Source organism: Capricornis sumatraensis, chromosome 17, assembly GCF_032405125.1.
Source record: "Capricornis sumatraensis isolate serow.1 chromosome 17, serow.2, whole genome shotgun sequence".
NCBI lineage: Eukaryota > Metazoa > Chordata > Mammalia > Artiodactyla > Bovidae > Capricornis > Capricornis sumatraensis.
The window spans coordinates 32372165-32389810 of record NC_091085.1 but is presented as its reverse complement, the minus strand read 5'-3'; positions in this window follow the sequence as shown (position 1 = coordinate 32389810).

Here is a 17646-nt window from a genome sequence, read left to right as displayed (position 1 = left end):
TGGATCCACTTAATGCTTCCCAAATAACATTAATAATAATAATCTTGGAAGTTTTATATTAAAGTCCAATAAGATTCCCTAATTACTGCATTAATGATTTCTAATAACCTACATCAGTTTAGGTGGGGACGGTATAGAAGATTTGAAAGATTCAACCCAAAAATGTAATCACATACAAAATGACATGAATAAAAACAGGTCGTAAGGTATAACATTTACAGGAAAAAAATCAGGTCTTTATTTCTTATTCTTTGATACAATACATAACTTTATGTTTATACATTATATCTAGGCACTTAACTTCTAGGCACTTCTTTCTCCTAGAGATAGATTATTTTTAACTGTAGGGATTAAAAGATTATACGTGAACTTTATTTCAATAAAAGTTTTATAACCTTTACTTTAAAATGCTATCTAAATCATCAAGCATAGCTTTTAAGTCATTGAGCTCAACAAGTGATTATAAATATATCTTCTGTGTCCTATTTTCATGATTCTGTTGTATGGATACAGTTATGCATATATGTATCCCATAGAGAAGCATTATATTTTTAATTTAAGTTTAATTTTTAATTGTATCTATCAGTTTCCAGAGAAAGAATAAACAAGGATTATGCTTAAGATAAGAGTAAATTTATTTAACTAACTGCTACTTCATTATCAGAAGCCATTTAACATGATAGTGTAGTGCTTTTTGAGGAACAGATGAGTGATACAATCAAGTTTAGTTGTACCTTTATTTTTTTTTAAACTACTAGTTGTACTTTGAAGACCAGTTCATATTATATCATGTAGCAAAATTAACCATGACTCTTTAGAGAAAATTGATGTCTATATTATAAGGAAGACATTATTTTTACTGCTTGTAAAAATGTTGTAATCAGTAGGGCTTTTTTTCTTTTTTAATGTTGATGTCGACTAGAATCTCACACAAGATTCTAATATCACTTGTGTTGGATGTTTAACTGCATGTTTTACACAAAGTAGAAAATTGACATTAGTTTGTCATCAAATACTCCAAGATTCATATATATGCCAGTAACTATGTTACAGCTGAAATTTGGATAATTACTGTATTATTCCATAAAAAGAATATTTGTAAATGTTTTTGTCAGAAATTTCCAAAATAAGTGTTTTGAAAGATAAGAAAAACTTAAGCCTAGAAGTAATATATAAAATAAACTCAATATCAAATGTATATTTCCTGGGTTATATTGTTAATCATCCTGGGTAAAGAAACTTCTCTCATACCTCACAAAACACTGTTGGGCTTGTCTCAAAGGGCAACATATGGTAGGAAGTTTTTGAGTCAAAAATGGCAACAGTAGATAAAGTATACATAGCAAGATGTCTTGATGATGTACACTTGATGGTGTATTTAAGATAAAATACTTCTCATGTAGGTTTAATTGAAATGGTGGTAGGTCCTCAGATAAGAAAGTTAATGTTATAGTTTGACAGTTGCTATATGTTTGTTTTTAGAAATATGTAGAAAACCTGAAGATTGACCTATAGAATTATTGTACTTTACATCTTTAATAAATCTGATGCCAGAACTAGTCCCCTTGCTAGTGACTAGTAATGTGGCTTTAAGTTTTAGTTACCATAGAACTGTTCATCAGACAGTTGCACTGGAGATCATGAACCTAGATCTGTCCTGGGGGAATATATATTGGTTCTTGACTTAGTTCAGTCATTTTGATAAGAACAATGGTAACAGAGAACAATATTATGTAGAACCCATACATTCTACTAAGTTATGTTTTTAAACGTTTGAATTGATGGATAATTTCAAGCTTATTCAAAAAAGAGAATAGTTTACTAAACTCTCCACATTCTCCAGCTTAAACAATTACCAATTCTCGGCCAAATTTGTTTCATCCAAAAGCTAATATACTTCTCTTCATTCAGATTTTGTAAAACAAATCCAGAAACCCTACTGTTTAATCCATAACTATTTCAGCAGGTTTATTAAAGTTTAGCATAACCACAAGAATACTCTCTCTCCTTAAAAATTTTCTTGCTATTGTTCATTGTCTGGTCATTGTTCAAACTTCTATAATTTTCTCATAACTCTTATTTGCATTTATAATTAATTTTATTCATGATTAAAGTCAAGTTTGTTGATGGAAACCCATCTTTATTTTAAAACTTTGATTAATATATGATATGTATATTGGACAGACACGGCATGCACATCATACCCATATAGTAAAGTACAAAAATCACAAATGGATAACTCAAGAAGTTTTCAGAAAGGGAGCACACCTGTGTCACCTGGAAGCACATTAACTGAGTACTGACTCTAGTAGCCAGAACATCACTAGCATCTTAAAAAGTCCACCATTCTGTCCCCTTTCAGTCACTACCACTCATGGGGTTACCTAGCCAAAGATTAGTTTTTGTCCCGGGCTGTAGCCAAAGATTAATTTTTCTAGTTATAAAATTTTATATAGTTTAAATAAATAGTGCAGTATACTTAACTAGAATATAATAGCTGGTTATTCTCTCTGATAACATAGGGAAAGCAAATATGCTAAAATATATCAGTGTGTAAGCTAAATAGACAATTTTCTTAGAGTATATTCTCCTTGGATATTTCTCTTACTATCTTCGGAGTTCTTACCACATCTAATATTTTTAAAGTCCTTGATATATCTTGTTATATCTTCTTATTGAAACATAATCTTCTGTTAACATTGCAGTGTTTTACAGAAACAAATATTTAAATATGTTGACTTGAATACCAGATTATAACAACAGAGTAGAAAAATTGAAATGTCTCTGTTTCACATTTCTTTGAGTCTCGATTAGAAGGTCGTGGCAAATTGGAGACCAAGATGCTTAAAGGAGATTCTGAATAAAGTAAAAAGATTAACATTTTGGAAAATAGCATATCTGAAGAGAGTCTAAAAGGTTTGAAGAACTACAAATTGAGAAGAAAAGAGGATCGGTAACAAAGCAAATGTTAAGTGTTAAAACAAATATGACACAGATAAGATAGCGATCAGTTAATCTGTCTTTATTGAGAGCAGAAGAGAAAAAAAAATGGATCTATATTGAAACCTGAGAGATTTAAATGACATGTTATGGTAAATATCCTGACGCTGACATTGGTATTTGCTCCTGAGAGATATGGAAACACATTACCTAGAAAGCTTTACAAACTACAAACGTACGCATATGCCAACTGTGATTTGGTGGAATAGCACTTTCTAGTCCTGTGATGTATTCCCGCAGAATGCTTTTCTAACACTGGGCCTAGTAGAAAGGAGTGAGGGCATGAGGCTCAATTTTACTAGGGGAGAAAAGAAAGGCAATTGAGCAAGCCTTCTGCTTTTATATATTTCCTTCCTTTCCTGTTTCTACGTAGATGACTTCTTTTCTACTTTGGAATTTTGGAAGGGAAATATTTGGTTTCTTAAATCCTTTTTTTCCCCTCTCACACCTGGAATTGCAATGAATGATTAAATGTCTAGGAACAGAAATTAAGAAATCATAGATTTAGAAGGAAACTTGGGAAAATAATGCAGAATCTGAGTATGAAGATGTCTAGTATATTTTATGTATGTGCAATAAATACCATTGGGTTTGTCTATTAAATGTATGTATTATGACTTAAAGATTTAAGACTTCATATTATATAATAATATTTTTTAAAAAGAACCCATGGCTATAGATTTCAAATATATGAAGATATTTTAAATCTCTTAATTCATCAAATATTGATCTTTTCTTCATTGAGTTGGCTTGTTTCTCTTATAATAAGAATTTTTTACGTTGGCAATTTTAAGGAAAACCCTTGGTGTTAGTTATTATGAAGTGGCTCACAAATAAAATGAAACAGCCAGCATTAGTGATTCAAGATCAAGTTGCCTGCTCTCCTTAAACCTAGTAGTGATATATGCTTTCTTAATTGTTTTGGAACATATAGCAAACAGGCTATATATGATCATTATATCTTGGGTTGATTATTTTGGAGAGTAAATTAAAATGTAGAATTAGCATGGTAATGTGGAGACATGAATTCATTACACACTTAAGAAAGGAAAAATAAAGGAGAATTGTGTTAGCTAAACATTAATGCTAGATTTAATAATAGTAGCAGCTACTACTGAATGCCTATTTAATATAGGCATGAGAAGATGAAATAAGGTGATAGTTATTCTCATCAGTCAAGGGTGATAAAATAAGCTCTATAAATTTCAGATTATAGTACATAATTTTAAAATTATTTTAAAATATTTTATGATTATATAAATCCACTCAGTTTTATATAGGTAAAGGGAGTTTAGCATTAGACAATGTAGCAATGACTTTTTTTGGTAAAATGGAGTGAATTTTAACTCCTTTGAACTTGAATTAAACTGAAGATTTGAGAAATATACATTTTAAAATTACATTATGAAATGATGCGAAGAGAATTATTTCTCCTTTATAACAAAATATTGACTATTGACTATTTAAATACTGGGAAAAGTATACATTTTTAAATGCAGGTTTACTTTAGGATTGGTTTTAGGAAAATACTTGACGTTGAATAATTTCATTTTCATCTCGTACTTAAAACTGAGCCCGAAATCTAGAAACTCCATCCTGGAGAACTTAAATTATTTTGAGTTTGGAGGAATTTTGTAGGAATGTTTGTAGGAATTTTTCATAGAAATTGTGATTTCTAAATGCTCATAAAAAGTGTGCTAAGGTATCTAGTTTTAGGGAATATTGCCTTCACTTTAAACAAAAACATTTAATGTAGTTCACAAAGGGCATATTCTGTTGCTTTGAAATTAATTTTAAATCTATGTCTTTTAAAAAATCTTTTGAAGTTTTTCATATTTCAACTACTTTCTAATTCTGAGGGGTAGACATCCATAGGTCCTTTTGTTTGTAATACTGTTCTTTAATGCCACGGCCATTTAAAACTGTAAAAAGGTTTTTAACCAGCTGTTTTTAACAGGTCTTCCCAAACAGTGTGAGCCACATTCAGGAAAACTTACTGTTGAAGACCTACTATATTGTGGGCATGGTGGTCTTCAGTTTTGTTTGCCCTAGATCTAGATTATATGAATGTTCTGAAGACTGGCCAAATATGAAGATGATTTTGGCTCGTGAACTCATCAGAGTGATGTGAAAATCGGATCGATATCATAATTTAAAATATGTAGTAACTGAATCAACTGAAGTACTCCTGGAAGATATCCAGGGGAAAATATTATGAGAACTCTGGTTGAAAAATGTGTAAAGGGCATCCGATCAGCTTTATTACTGGTGATCACAGTCTTGGGCATCCTCACTCTGTCAGGACACTATGTTTCATGCACAGATCAAAAAACTGAGTTTGGATCATCTCAGTGACATTTACTCTGGGCGGTGTTAGAAACATGCAACAGCATTTTTAATTATTGATATCCCTCCACTCCGTACCTCATAATACCTCATACAAACCTTCTTTGAAATAATTTTGAAAAAATGAATGAATCAATCTCAGGCATACTACAATGCCAATGAAAAGTTTTCTTCTTTCTTTATGAAGCTGTTCACCTAGTTGAACTGTGGTGTCCTTGTTGTTGTCGTTTAGTTGCTAAGTTGTGGCTGACTCTTTTGTGACTCCATGGACTCTAACCCACCAAACTCCTCTGTCCGTGGGATTTCCCAGGAAAGGATGCTGGAGTGGGTTACTGTTTCTTTCTCCAGGGGATCTTCCCGACCCAGGTATAGAACCTGTGTCTTCTGCATTGGCAGGTGGATTATTTACCCCTGAGCCTCCAGGAAAGCCTGTGGTGTCCTTAGTAAGTACTTTAAAAATACTATAGTCATTATTTTCAGGACAGGGTTTTCTAAGCATCACTAATTTTATTCATTTGACTGTGTGATAGTTTGGAATGATTAATTTCACAAGACATCATTCTCTGATTTTGTTCTCAAAGTATGCATGTATTTCCTTTGGACCCTTAGCTTTCTACAAAATTACAAGAGTGGATCTTTATTCTGATCCTCATGTCAAAGAAGTGAGGTGTGCTTAATAGCTCCAGTTAGAGAGCCAGTCTGCCAAGGTTCACATACTGACCCAGTCTGTTACTAGCTGTGTGACCTCTGTAATTTCTTTAACCTTCCTGGAACTCATTTTCCTCATCTGTGACATAGATCCTTAAAAGCTCATTGTGGAGATTAAATTATTTAACATATTAAAGCAGTGAGTGCCCTGCCCAAAGGAAGCACTCATTAAGTGTTCAAGGCAACCATATATTCAGTTAAAATTGGAACAATGACATCAGCCTGAGTATGGAGAAAATTTAAATTCTGGGTTTAAATAGAACTAATTATGCTTTCTTTTACTCCCAGAGAAAAATCAGACTCCAAATGTTCTTTTCATGATATATCACTATTTTACATCTGCAGTATATATTCTTTCACATAATACATATGCTTTAAAAGTACAGTATGACTATTTTTCTTTTTCATCTGTGAAACCAATGAAATGCGTAGAAGGGAACCAAAGGCATAATGCACAGCAAATACTAAAGTTTATTTGTTTCATAATGATGTTAGTCACAAAGCATGGTTATAACTTTTAACACTTCATATTCTCATTATTTTACTTAACTTCTGCATTTCCAGTGAGTGAAGATATTGATTATGTACAATAAACAGTAAAAATAATCTGACAAAGAATACTCTTTTTTGGAACAACGGATTTGTATATCATACAGAAAGCAGCAGAATATATTTGATATTGTAGAAAAATAAAGAACATATTTTTCAAGTCAAAAAAATTTAAAAATGATGCAAAAGGATGGCCATAACCAATTTGACTTTATCTGAATTTTGACAATTGTACTAACCCTTTAGAGCAAATTCTGGCCTTGGGCAGGATATTGTTATTCCAAAGAGTTCTGATAGCTCTGGGTGAGAGACACAAATGCCCTAAAACTATCACACAAAGTAAATATAAAGAGTCTATTAGTATGGAAAAGTGTGTCTTTCTATAAGATATACTAGGTATCTATGTCTGCCATAAATCAGTCTTTACACACAGAAGCTCAAAGTTTTTCCTACCTCATTTTTCTTTTTTAAAATCCTGTTATCTGGTAAACCTGATTCTCTCAGTCAGCCTTTTATTTATGTTTTTATACTTTTGTCTTTCAAAGTCAGAAAGAACTAGAAAATGATGTCATAAGCCCTTTTGACTAATGCCTGAAAAAGCTGCCCAAATTTTACTTTTTGTTTATGGCTTATTCACTGGACTCCCTCCAGTATAATTCTCATGATTTTATGATTCTCTGTGTTTTTTGTCTTCTGCCTTCCACTTCAGTTTTGCGTATTAGTTGCTTGCTGGTGTCTGACTCTTTAAGACCCCATGTTCTGTAGCCCACCAGGCTCCTCTCTCCAGGCAAGGATACTGGAGTAGGTAGCTATTCCCTTTTCTAGGGGATCTGCCTGACTCAGGATTTGAACCTGGGTCTCCTGCATTGCAGGAAGATTCTTTATCATCTGAACCACCAGGGAGGCGCATTATTTTCCTAGAAAGCAAAAGGCCTAACAACTAAGTTGTTGTTAGGTGCCCAGTTGCGTGCACCATATGTGTTTATTTCTTTTTATGTTTGGCTTCTATGAAAATAAATTTTTTTTATTTTTTATAAAATAGTGAAATTTTCCTGCATTTATAGTGCTGTTTCCCAGCTATGAAAGAAATGACATCTTAAAATAGAGTTAGCTTTTTTTCACCTAATATATTCGTGAATGATATTAAACTATCAACTGTATTAAGCATCGTCTCTCAAAATGCAATGGTTCTCAATGATTCTATGTTCTAAGTTTACTTTGCTAGAATAAAATGGCTTTGGTTATCTTTGGGAAAGATCCCTAAGAGCAGGGGTCCCCAACCTCCAGGATTTAATGGCTGGCGATTTGAGGTGGAGATGTAATAATAATAGAAATAAAGTGCACAATAAATGTAAAACATCCTCCTCCACCCTAGTCCATGGAAAATTTGTCTTCCACAAAACCAATTCTTGATGCCAAAAATGTTGGGGACTGCTATCTTAGAGTGTAATCAAAGAAGAATTTATAGAATTCTCTTTTGGGGCCAATATTGGAGCACTATGTGATTTTTAACTGATAGACAAAAAGTACAGACTTTCATGAAGAAAAGTATGGGATTAGAGAGCAAAAAATTATGAACTGAATATTCTAGGTTTCTAAATCTTTAAATATAATCCAGAATGAATATTGGAAGTTAAGTTTGAAAGTCATGTTTTGGATAAATTTAGATTTGAATGATAATACTGATTGTAATAGTAGCTAACAATTGTTAAGAACTTAATATGTCCCTGACATTATTCTAAGAACTTTTCAGACATTAATGCATTTAAATCCTACAACAGCCAACTAAAATAGGTATTCTTACTGTCCCCATTTTATAGACTATAAAATTAAGAAAAAAGAGATGGTGGGGAGCCAGCCCATGGTGTATGTTGGCATCTGATTCTAGTGTAAACATCTCTAACCAATTCACTGTTAAATCCCTGGCTTAAGAAATTGGACACTAGAACAAAGTCAGCATGGATTTGTTGCATGAGGTTTAATTTTTTGTGTTATACTAACAGAGAGTCATTGCAGTTTCTAACTTTGTGGTAATATGAGCCCAATGGAGAATGAAAATGAAAGGATTAGAGAAATTTGGGGGAAAAAAAGTATAGCATTAGAATTCTAAATGTAACAATAAAAGGTAAAGGAAGTATTAATAGTTATCAGGGATAGTTCTCAGGGCTTCCCTAGTGGCTCAGACAGGAAAGAAGGTAAAGAATCTGCCTGCAATGTGGGAGACCTGGGTTTCTATCCCTGAGTTGGGAAGATCCCCTGGAGGAGGGCATGGTAAGCCACTCCAGTATTCTTGCCTGGAGAATCCCTATGGACAAAGGAGTCTGGTGAGCTACACAGTCCATGGGGTCACAAAGAGTCTGACATGACTGAGTGATTAAGCTAAAGGGTAGATCTCAAGTCTTGAGACTGGATGATTGGAAGAAGATTGCATCTGCAATCTCACAGTTGTGAGATGGTGTGAAAAACAAATGTGCTTTCTTTTTTAAATTAAGATACTTAGACATGAAAAGTAGACACTGTGAAAGATGATAACTGAAAATACTAGTAGGTTGAGATATAACAGAACTTATTTTTGCATAGGAAATATTTGATCTAATGTATGTATCCTTTAAGATGGCTCAGTGGTAAAGAATCTGCCTACCAATGCAGGAGACATGGGTTTGATTCCTGTGTCCAGAACATCCCCTGGAGAAGGAAATGGCAACCCACTCCAGCATTTTTACCTGGGAAATCCCATGGACAGAGGAGTTTGGTGGACTACAGTCCATAGGGTCCCAAAGAGTTGGACACAACTTCCCCAGTAAACAACAGCAGCAACAATGAGAACTTTAACCACTTTAAATGTGTTATTTTAAACGCCATGATTAAAACTGTCCCTGTGTCATCACGATTTCTGTGAGTTGCAGACCAGATGCTTCTAGGGAGTGATTTACTTTACTTGTGAATGTCTCTCTGTGAAAAAAGAAACTCTGAAGCAGTATTTTATTTTAAAAAATATTCACCAAAATCTTTATGTAAATCATATATAAACCTTATATGTGATTAATATCAGTCTGTGATCCTTATAAGCCTAGTTTGTCTTTGTCAAAATTTGTGAGAAAAAAAAATATCCGATGCTTTTCTAGAGGCTCCTGGTTTTTATTGCTGCTGATAGAACCCGAAGCTTGAGGTTGTTGGGATAGAATGACTTCTTTTAGCAGCTCATAAAACTGCTTTTTTCTGTCACAATTATGCTTAGAATTGAGTTATCAGCCACGAAACATCCAGGCAGTCATTTTGGCTGCAAAACATTTTGTCACTTTTGGAAGATTTAGGGTGATGGAATGCAAACTATTTCCAGATGTATGAAGTATAAACTCTGGATCCTTGCTTTTTCTCTGTGAGAAGACACAACTATGCTTTCCTTTGCATTCCCTGAACCAGGCATTTCTTCCTAATTCATCAAAATTAATGAAAACTCCTCTACTTTTCTGTTTGACTTCTATTGTCAAATAATTAGAGAATATATTTACATCCATAAACATTTGACTGTAATATTCTCCACTTTAAGAATGTTGAGAGGCTTTCTGTTTTGGCTGCAGCAATTCACATTTTTATTAGCTTTAAGGGCTTTTCTGTTTAAACCCTGCCTGCAGTTTTTCTTTCGTGCCATTCAATGATTGCTGGCTCCTTTATACACCACTTTTCCCAGGCCCTTATACTTTGGCATTCCTTTCTCCTTCTGGAATGCTCTCTCATCCACAAATCCACTCCCCACCATGTCTGCTTGGACATCTACTCATCAATCAAGATTCAACTCCTTTTACTTAAATGGGAAGTCTTCTCAGACAACGATATATATATATGTTCTCCTTGTAACTTCTTATAGGTTTTATATGTAATTGCTGTTTTTAAAATATCCTGTAAAACTAGTTAAGCTATTGGAAAGGTAGATCTCTTAGATAAGAATCCATGTGTACCTATGTTAAGGTCTCAAAACCCAGAACTTTGTCTGGAGTGAAGTAAATACCCATAAAGGCTTATTAGACTACAACAATGAATCAGTAGATAAAACATCCTGAAACCAAAAAAGCAAGTGCATTTTTTTCTTCTTAGTTATTTAGATATCTCTCCAGTTAACATAAATTAATATAATTACAGTAATCTCTGGATGGGAAAACAACTGCTCCCAACATAACCATTTCCATTCCTAACATACACTGTCCTGGATTTCATCATCTTTCAACCTTCTATGATTTTCATGTTCTTTTATTCTGTCCTTACGTATTTATTTTTTTCTGATTGGATTAATAACCTCTTAATCCTCATAGTTCAGTATCACCAACTGCTAATGTCACTAGTCTATATCTTTTTAATTGTCTGTCACATATAATTCACAAACATATACATAAACATTAAGTAAAAATAAGGTAATCTTATACATGAACATAAAACACAATCCACTACAGAGAAACAAGTATGAGCAAGAAATTGTTGATAATTCAGGACAACTATGGCTAGAGACAATTTTTCTGGCTTTCCTGTAGGTTTTTGGGGTTTTTGTGTGAATTTTTAAATCTTTGGTATTTTTGCTTTTCATCATTTTCACATAAGTTATTTTCAAATTTTTTCTTTGTGGCATTGGGGCAACTAAAGAATATCTCAGATGCTTTTTTTTAAACAAAGATGCAAAATTTTTATGAGAACTTTAGTATCAGATATGTAGGTACATGCATACTCTAGTCATATTTTATTAATGATATAGGTATGTTACATATAAATATACATTATTAATACCATTTAACCAGAATCTCTTACTGGCCTTAACAAAGGTTAATTATTTAAAATTTGAACTTGTTCCTAGATTTATTGTGATACTTTCCATAGATGGTAAATGTACTACATGACTTTTCCTTTTATTTTTTTACTTTTATTGGGTGGTTAAATATTTGCAGTAATTAGGATAAACCTTAATCAAACACAAAGTTTATAGTTACGGAATGTAATATAACTGTTTAAGGATTTAAACCTTGTCATTTAATTAGAACATAACTAAAATGATTTTTAATGTTTAATAAGCATGATAATAATCTTATTTTAGCAATTTAGCATTTTTGTGATGTTTTAAAGCTGGGTTTGATTCACTGCTTATCAGTTTTCAAATCTCTAATTATCCTATTCTAGATTAATTTGAAAGGCCAAGAGGGAGGTAGTTTAATGAGTTTCCAGAATAGAACTGAAATGAGAATGTATATTTAGGTTTAAATTTTAGAATAAATAATTAAAAATTATACTTCTTACGGAAAGAAGAAAGAACATTTAATCAAGTATGCTATAGCTACCTCACAGTACAAGTATCTGACTCAAAATCAGAGTTAAAATTTAATTATAATACAAAAAATTTTAAATGACAAGATTGTATTCATGTATGATCATAGATAACTTATTTTTATATTTTATTTTTATCTCCTTTTGAATTCTGCCATTTTAACTTTAAAATCATTTTTGATGGAAATATGTACAAAATTTATTATATGACACAGTGCTATGGAATAATTAGAGACTATAGTATAATATTTTTATAGGAGACACAGTATATTTTCCTAAGTGATAACTAGTATCATATGTGGGATCTTGTAACTGATACTTTGAGACTAGGGTTGCCAGATTTAGCAAATAAAAATACATGATACCCAAACATTGCATGGGGTGTATTAACAATCATTCATTGTTTTTTCTGAAATTCAAATATAACTAGACCATCTGTATTTATTTGGCAGCCCCACTCAATAAGTTATTGATGCTGATGTCTGTATTCTTAGATTGCTAACCTGTTTAGTGTTTTCTTTTTGTTTTTTTTTTTTTCCCTAGATACAGAAAACTAGTGGTTAGCTTTCACTTTTCAGTGTTAGCATTTCAATCCTCTTCTGACCATGTAATTCCTGTTATTAATTTGTTGTTTGTTTTGACATAGAAGCAACTGAATTATGTTAGGGGAATTCAAGTATATTAAATAAATAGCCATACTTTTACACACAGTTTCTAAGTCATGTGTGCTGTCTCTATTTCTTTGATAATAACCCTGTAAAAGTCATGCTATTAGTATAATATTTTATTTACCAGCCCAAAGATTTTCCACTTATCTTCATAGCTTAGCTATCTAAAATGTTAAATTATTTAGAAGTCTTATCCCTGTTTAAGTAGGCTATTAGTGGTTAATAAATTAGATACATGGCTATATATTTCTAAAATTAAGATCTTATGCATTTATTCTTAAAGTTTTCCCATCTTTCATTGCTGGAATTTCTTCTTGGTTTCCACATAAAAGATGAAGTTGTGCATGTCACTAACGGTTGGTTTAATATTGTGATACAGTGATGTTGGTTGTTATCTTAGTACATTGTGATAAAGTTTTCCAGAAATTTTTTCAATGACATTATGAACATGGAAACATTAGAGTTTCATTTCCTAAATATGTGCCTATGTAGCTTCAGAGATTTAAAAAATAATTCTGTCTTCAGACTTAATTGTGAGATACCATTGAGGCAAGAGGGTTTTGTTTGTCAAAGAGATGATGACCAAAGATTTCTGGGTGGGGACATGTCCTATTACTTTTTCCTCCTCAGGGAATATTCGTTAAGCTTACAAGGCAAAATTTCTGACATTTCTAGATAAGTTTGTAATACATCCATTGAATCTATAAAATTTTATGCAAGTACATAATTATGATAAAATTTTTAAGCATATATTTTAATGTCAAAGTTTAATTCTTTAGTGTTTAAAAAAGATATTTAAAATATTGACAATTTTTGTGTCTAGATGATTGCCATGTGTTTTTAAATATCCTGCTTAAATCAATTCAAATAATGATAAAATATATTGTCTAATTAAAGGAGTTAATTACTATCAAGATTTTTTATTGTAGATTTAAAAGCACTCTTATTTAATACAATTAATTAGAGACAAACATTTTTAAACAAAACAAAATTGAGTTACTATAACTGCCCCTATCCTGTTAAAAGTATTAATGATAGTTGACCAAGTTGTAGTAACCCATAGAATAGATTATTTCTTGATGAAATATCTTACTGCCATAGTAGGCTTCCCAGGTGGTTCAGTGGTAAAAAATCCACCTGTCAAACAGAAGACTCAGGTTTGTTCCCTGGGTCGGGAAGATCCCTTAGAGAAGGAAATGGCAACCCACTCCTATATTTTTGCCTGGGAAATACCGTGGACACAGCCGTCCGGCAGGCTACAGTCCATGAAGTCTCAAAGAGTAGGATGCGACTTAGTGACAGCATCTGCATCACCTTTAATAAGAATATAGTTTTAAAGTATACATACACATACACATCACATATACATCACATACACACAAATACAGACAAGTATGTAGAAACTTCTAGAAGCCTGTGGATCCTCTATCAAGAAGAAATTCATGGTGTTTCTGGAGATTCTCTTCCTCAAAGCTATGTGAAGGTAATGGTATTCTCTCATACTTTTGGACTGTGCTTGTAGACAAATAGAAGCCTGTATTTTCAAGGCTATTGAATCTTTTAATTAACAACAAAACAGGCTTTAAAAATAAGTTCCAAGCAGTACTAAATTCTGAAATTTTCACAGGTAGTAAATTCAGGACTCTGCATAGTGCATGAACTCTGCTTCATCTCAAGGGTAACTTCCAGCTTATGAATTTAATTCCATCTTTGCACAAACCATTCTTAATAAGCAAATGAAGTCCAATTTATTTTTATTTTCTTATCTTAAATTGATATATGGTCTACATCATAACTAAAAAATAAATGTATTGGTAGTTAGATTCTTAGGTAAGATGGTGACTATTTAGGGGTGTCAGAGTTGCTAGACTTAAATGTCAATGTTTATCTCTTATTTTAGAAATGATTCATTTTACTCACTTATTGATGTACATTTGTAATCCACAAAACTATACTTGCTGATTTCTTATCTCTTAAAGTACCCTTGGGTTTATCTTTTAATTTAATAGATATTTAATAACTACAAAGTATATTGCAAGCCTTGCATGCCTATATAGATTAAACTAAAAATAAAACATTTGGTTTTTGAATTGTTTCATAAGAAATATGAATGTTCTGAAGGCTGTTTTGAGTCATTTATTTGTTTCCTTTATAAAAGATTAATCAGGTTTACAGGTGGAAATCACCTTCTCCAAATGAACTCTTTCTAGATATATTCTATAATCTCTTAACTGTCAACGTAGAATAAAGAGGTATATTGTTTGATGAAAGGAAAAAAATAAATTTAACATGAGGGTGGTGTGAACAATATGAAATAAATATAAGAACTCAAGATTAAATTGCTCTGAGCTACTATAGTTAGAAAGACAATCTATATTATACTAACAGAAGGCTTTTGGTCTTTATAATTCATAATAAAGCATAGTATGTAATGGTTTTAATTATATACATATCTAATTTAAAATATTTTTGTAATTTTTGAGAGGGGGAAACATAATATGAAAATATGCAACTATATTGAAACAGAAAAGCAAATATGGGAAAGTGGGAAGATAAAAAACAAAACAGCAACTTTTAATAGTTAATGCAAGTATGCTAATTTCAGAACTTCAGGGTTAAAGAGAAAAAAAATTCTTTAGAGACATTTTTGAAGAGAATCTTCAAAAATAGTTTGAGAATGAGACAGAGGAAAGTTAAAAGAACTGATTATTCAGCTGGAAAGATCTCTAATGGGGGCTTGCTTTTAAATGCTCTTTCAGTTTATCATAGGCTTTCACACAGGGAACAGAGAGCAGGTGTTTCAGACTCCTACAAGGGGTAGCAGGCTTAAACTCTTGTGTGCTAGGTTGACTTTATACTTAAAGAAGTGTCCTGACCGTGAGACTCATGAAACATTTGAATGACCTCCCCAGTCGCTTACTGATCTCAGCTTCTAGAAGTTTTTCACTGTAGTGGAGAGTCTCAATCATGTGGGATATTTGAAGGCTGTTCTTTCTTTCAGTGGCAGAAATAGATTAGATCACCTCGTAAGCTTTATTTATTGCTTTAGCTTCTGTGATCTACACTGTCATAAAGTATAAAAGGGTATTATGCTTCTTGCTATGCAAGCAGAGGAATGTGACTATCCAAATGATTAAATTGTCATTTTAATATATCATACGAAATTATTTTTCACCAGACTATTATTAAACGATAGTATGCTGAATGAATAGAATACCACTAGTGATTTTTTTCAGTTATTTTTGCAACATACATATTTACAGTCATTGTTCTTAAGTCATTAGAATTTTTAAGTGTCCAACAGTTTAATTATTTTATAAATTACTAAAGGCAACAACACGATTCTCCAATATAAGAAAAAATTTGCATCATGGAACTTTCATTAAAATTGCACATATATGCTAAAAATATACATATATACATGGTAAATATACACATACATATATGCTAAATTATGAGAAGGTGGGTATTTGAATCTCTTCTACATTAATAATAATTTTCATATGTAGTTAAGACTGTAAAATAGCTGTCTTAAATGTAACACTTTTATGACTGATTATGAAGAGTAAATGCAGTGAATGAATCGAGGTAAAAAGGAATGGCAATCATCCCCTTTTCCTATTACTTTTGATTTGACTGAAAGTAAAATATTTCATTCATATCAAGTGATTAAATCCCCACATATGCTAATGAACAGCTAAGGAAAAATGCATTTGTGAAATGAAAAAGCAGAAATTCTTCAGCTATGCTTTGATAATTCCAAAATATATATAAATACATCAGAAAGCATAGAGATTCAATGTATTTGACCCATAGTCTCTAGCCTGAAATGTAACAAATGCATTGACATAATAGTTAATACTGTGGAACAACTGTCCTTGGTACAGAACTAAAATGTAAAAAGATTGATTTTTCTTTTTCATTGTGTGCTGCTTTTTCAACCTTAATCCATACACCACCTAAAGAATAATCATTATTCAGTATTCAAACTTCTTAAAAGTTTTGAAACAAGATGTATATATAACTGTAACTTTTTCTCTAGCTTGTCTGAAGTGAAGTGAAGTCGCATCTGACTCTTTGCGACCCCGTGGGCTGTAGCCTACCAGGCTCTTCCCTCCATGGGATTCTCCAGGAAAGAGTACTGGAGTGGGTTTGCCATTTCCTTCTCCAGGGGATCTTCCTGACTCAGGAATCAAACCCGGGTCTCCCGCATTCCAGGCAGATGCTTTAACCTCTGAGCCACCAGGGAAGCCCAACGTTTAGGGAATTAACTTTTGAAGTAAAAGAAATCTTCCCTCTCCATTCTAATTTCTTCCGACCATCAACCTCAGTCTTTACACTTGTCTTATTCACATTTGCATTCCTGAATTAACACATATGTGGGAAAAGGTAAATTTAATGAAAGGTGGTTTATATTATTCAGAGCACTGCTGGAATAGGTGCACTTTAAATAAAAGCATCACACATGTAACCCTAAGCAACAATAAAATAAGCCTTTTAAGTTTTTGTTTATATTTCAGATATTAATTATAACTGAACTATTTTCATAACACTGTTCCTTTTGGTACTCTAAATCAAATAAACATATAATATCTATGCTAATAGCTTTTTTCATAAGTGATCTTTTAACCTAATTAGAAATATTTTAATGAGTTAAACTTATGTTAGGTTCACTAATTTCTGTATTTATACTAAGATGCATATTTTCAGTATAATTCATTTTTTTCACATAAAGTGTTGGCTTATAGGTTGAAATAGGTTATTCCTGACTTTCTTTTGTTTTTGAACTTTGTAGAATGATGGTTCTTATAAATCAATAGTTTCTGATTTATACTGTTTAAGAAAAAACTGCAACCTGTAAGTAATAACTCCAACTTATTCTGAAAACAAAAATTATATTATTTGTAAGATGATGGTATATTCTGGGTTGTTGGAAAAGTGCAAGAGTATGTCTTGTGTAGTTATTAATAGTGCTCTCTTTCACCCACACAGTTGTTCAGTTTAGACAGTAAGTTATTTGATCACAGCAACTGTATGTTCTAATTCATTTTATAAGCCCAAGTTTCTA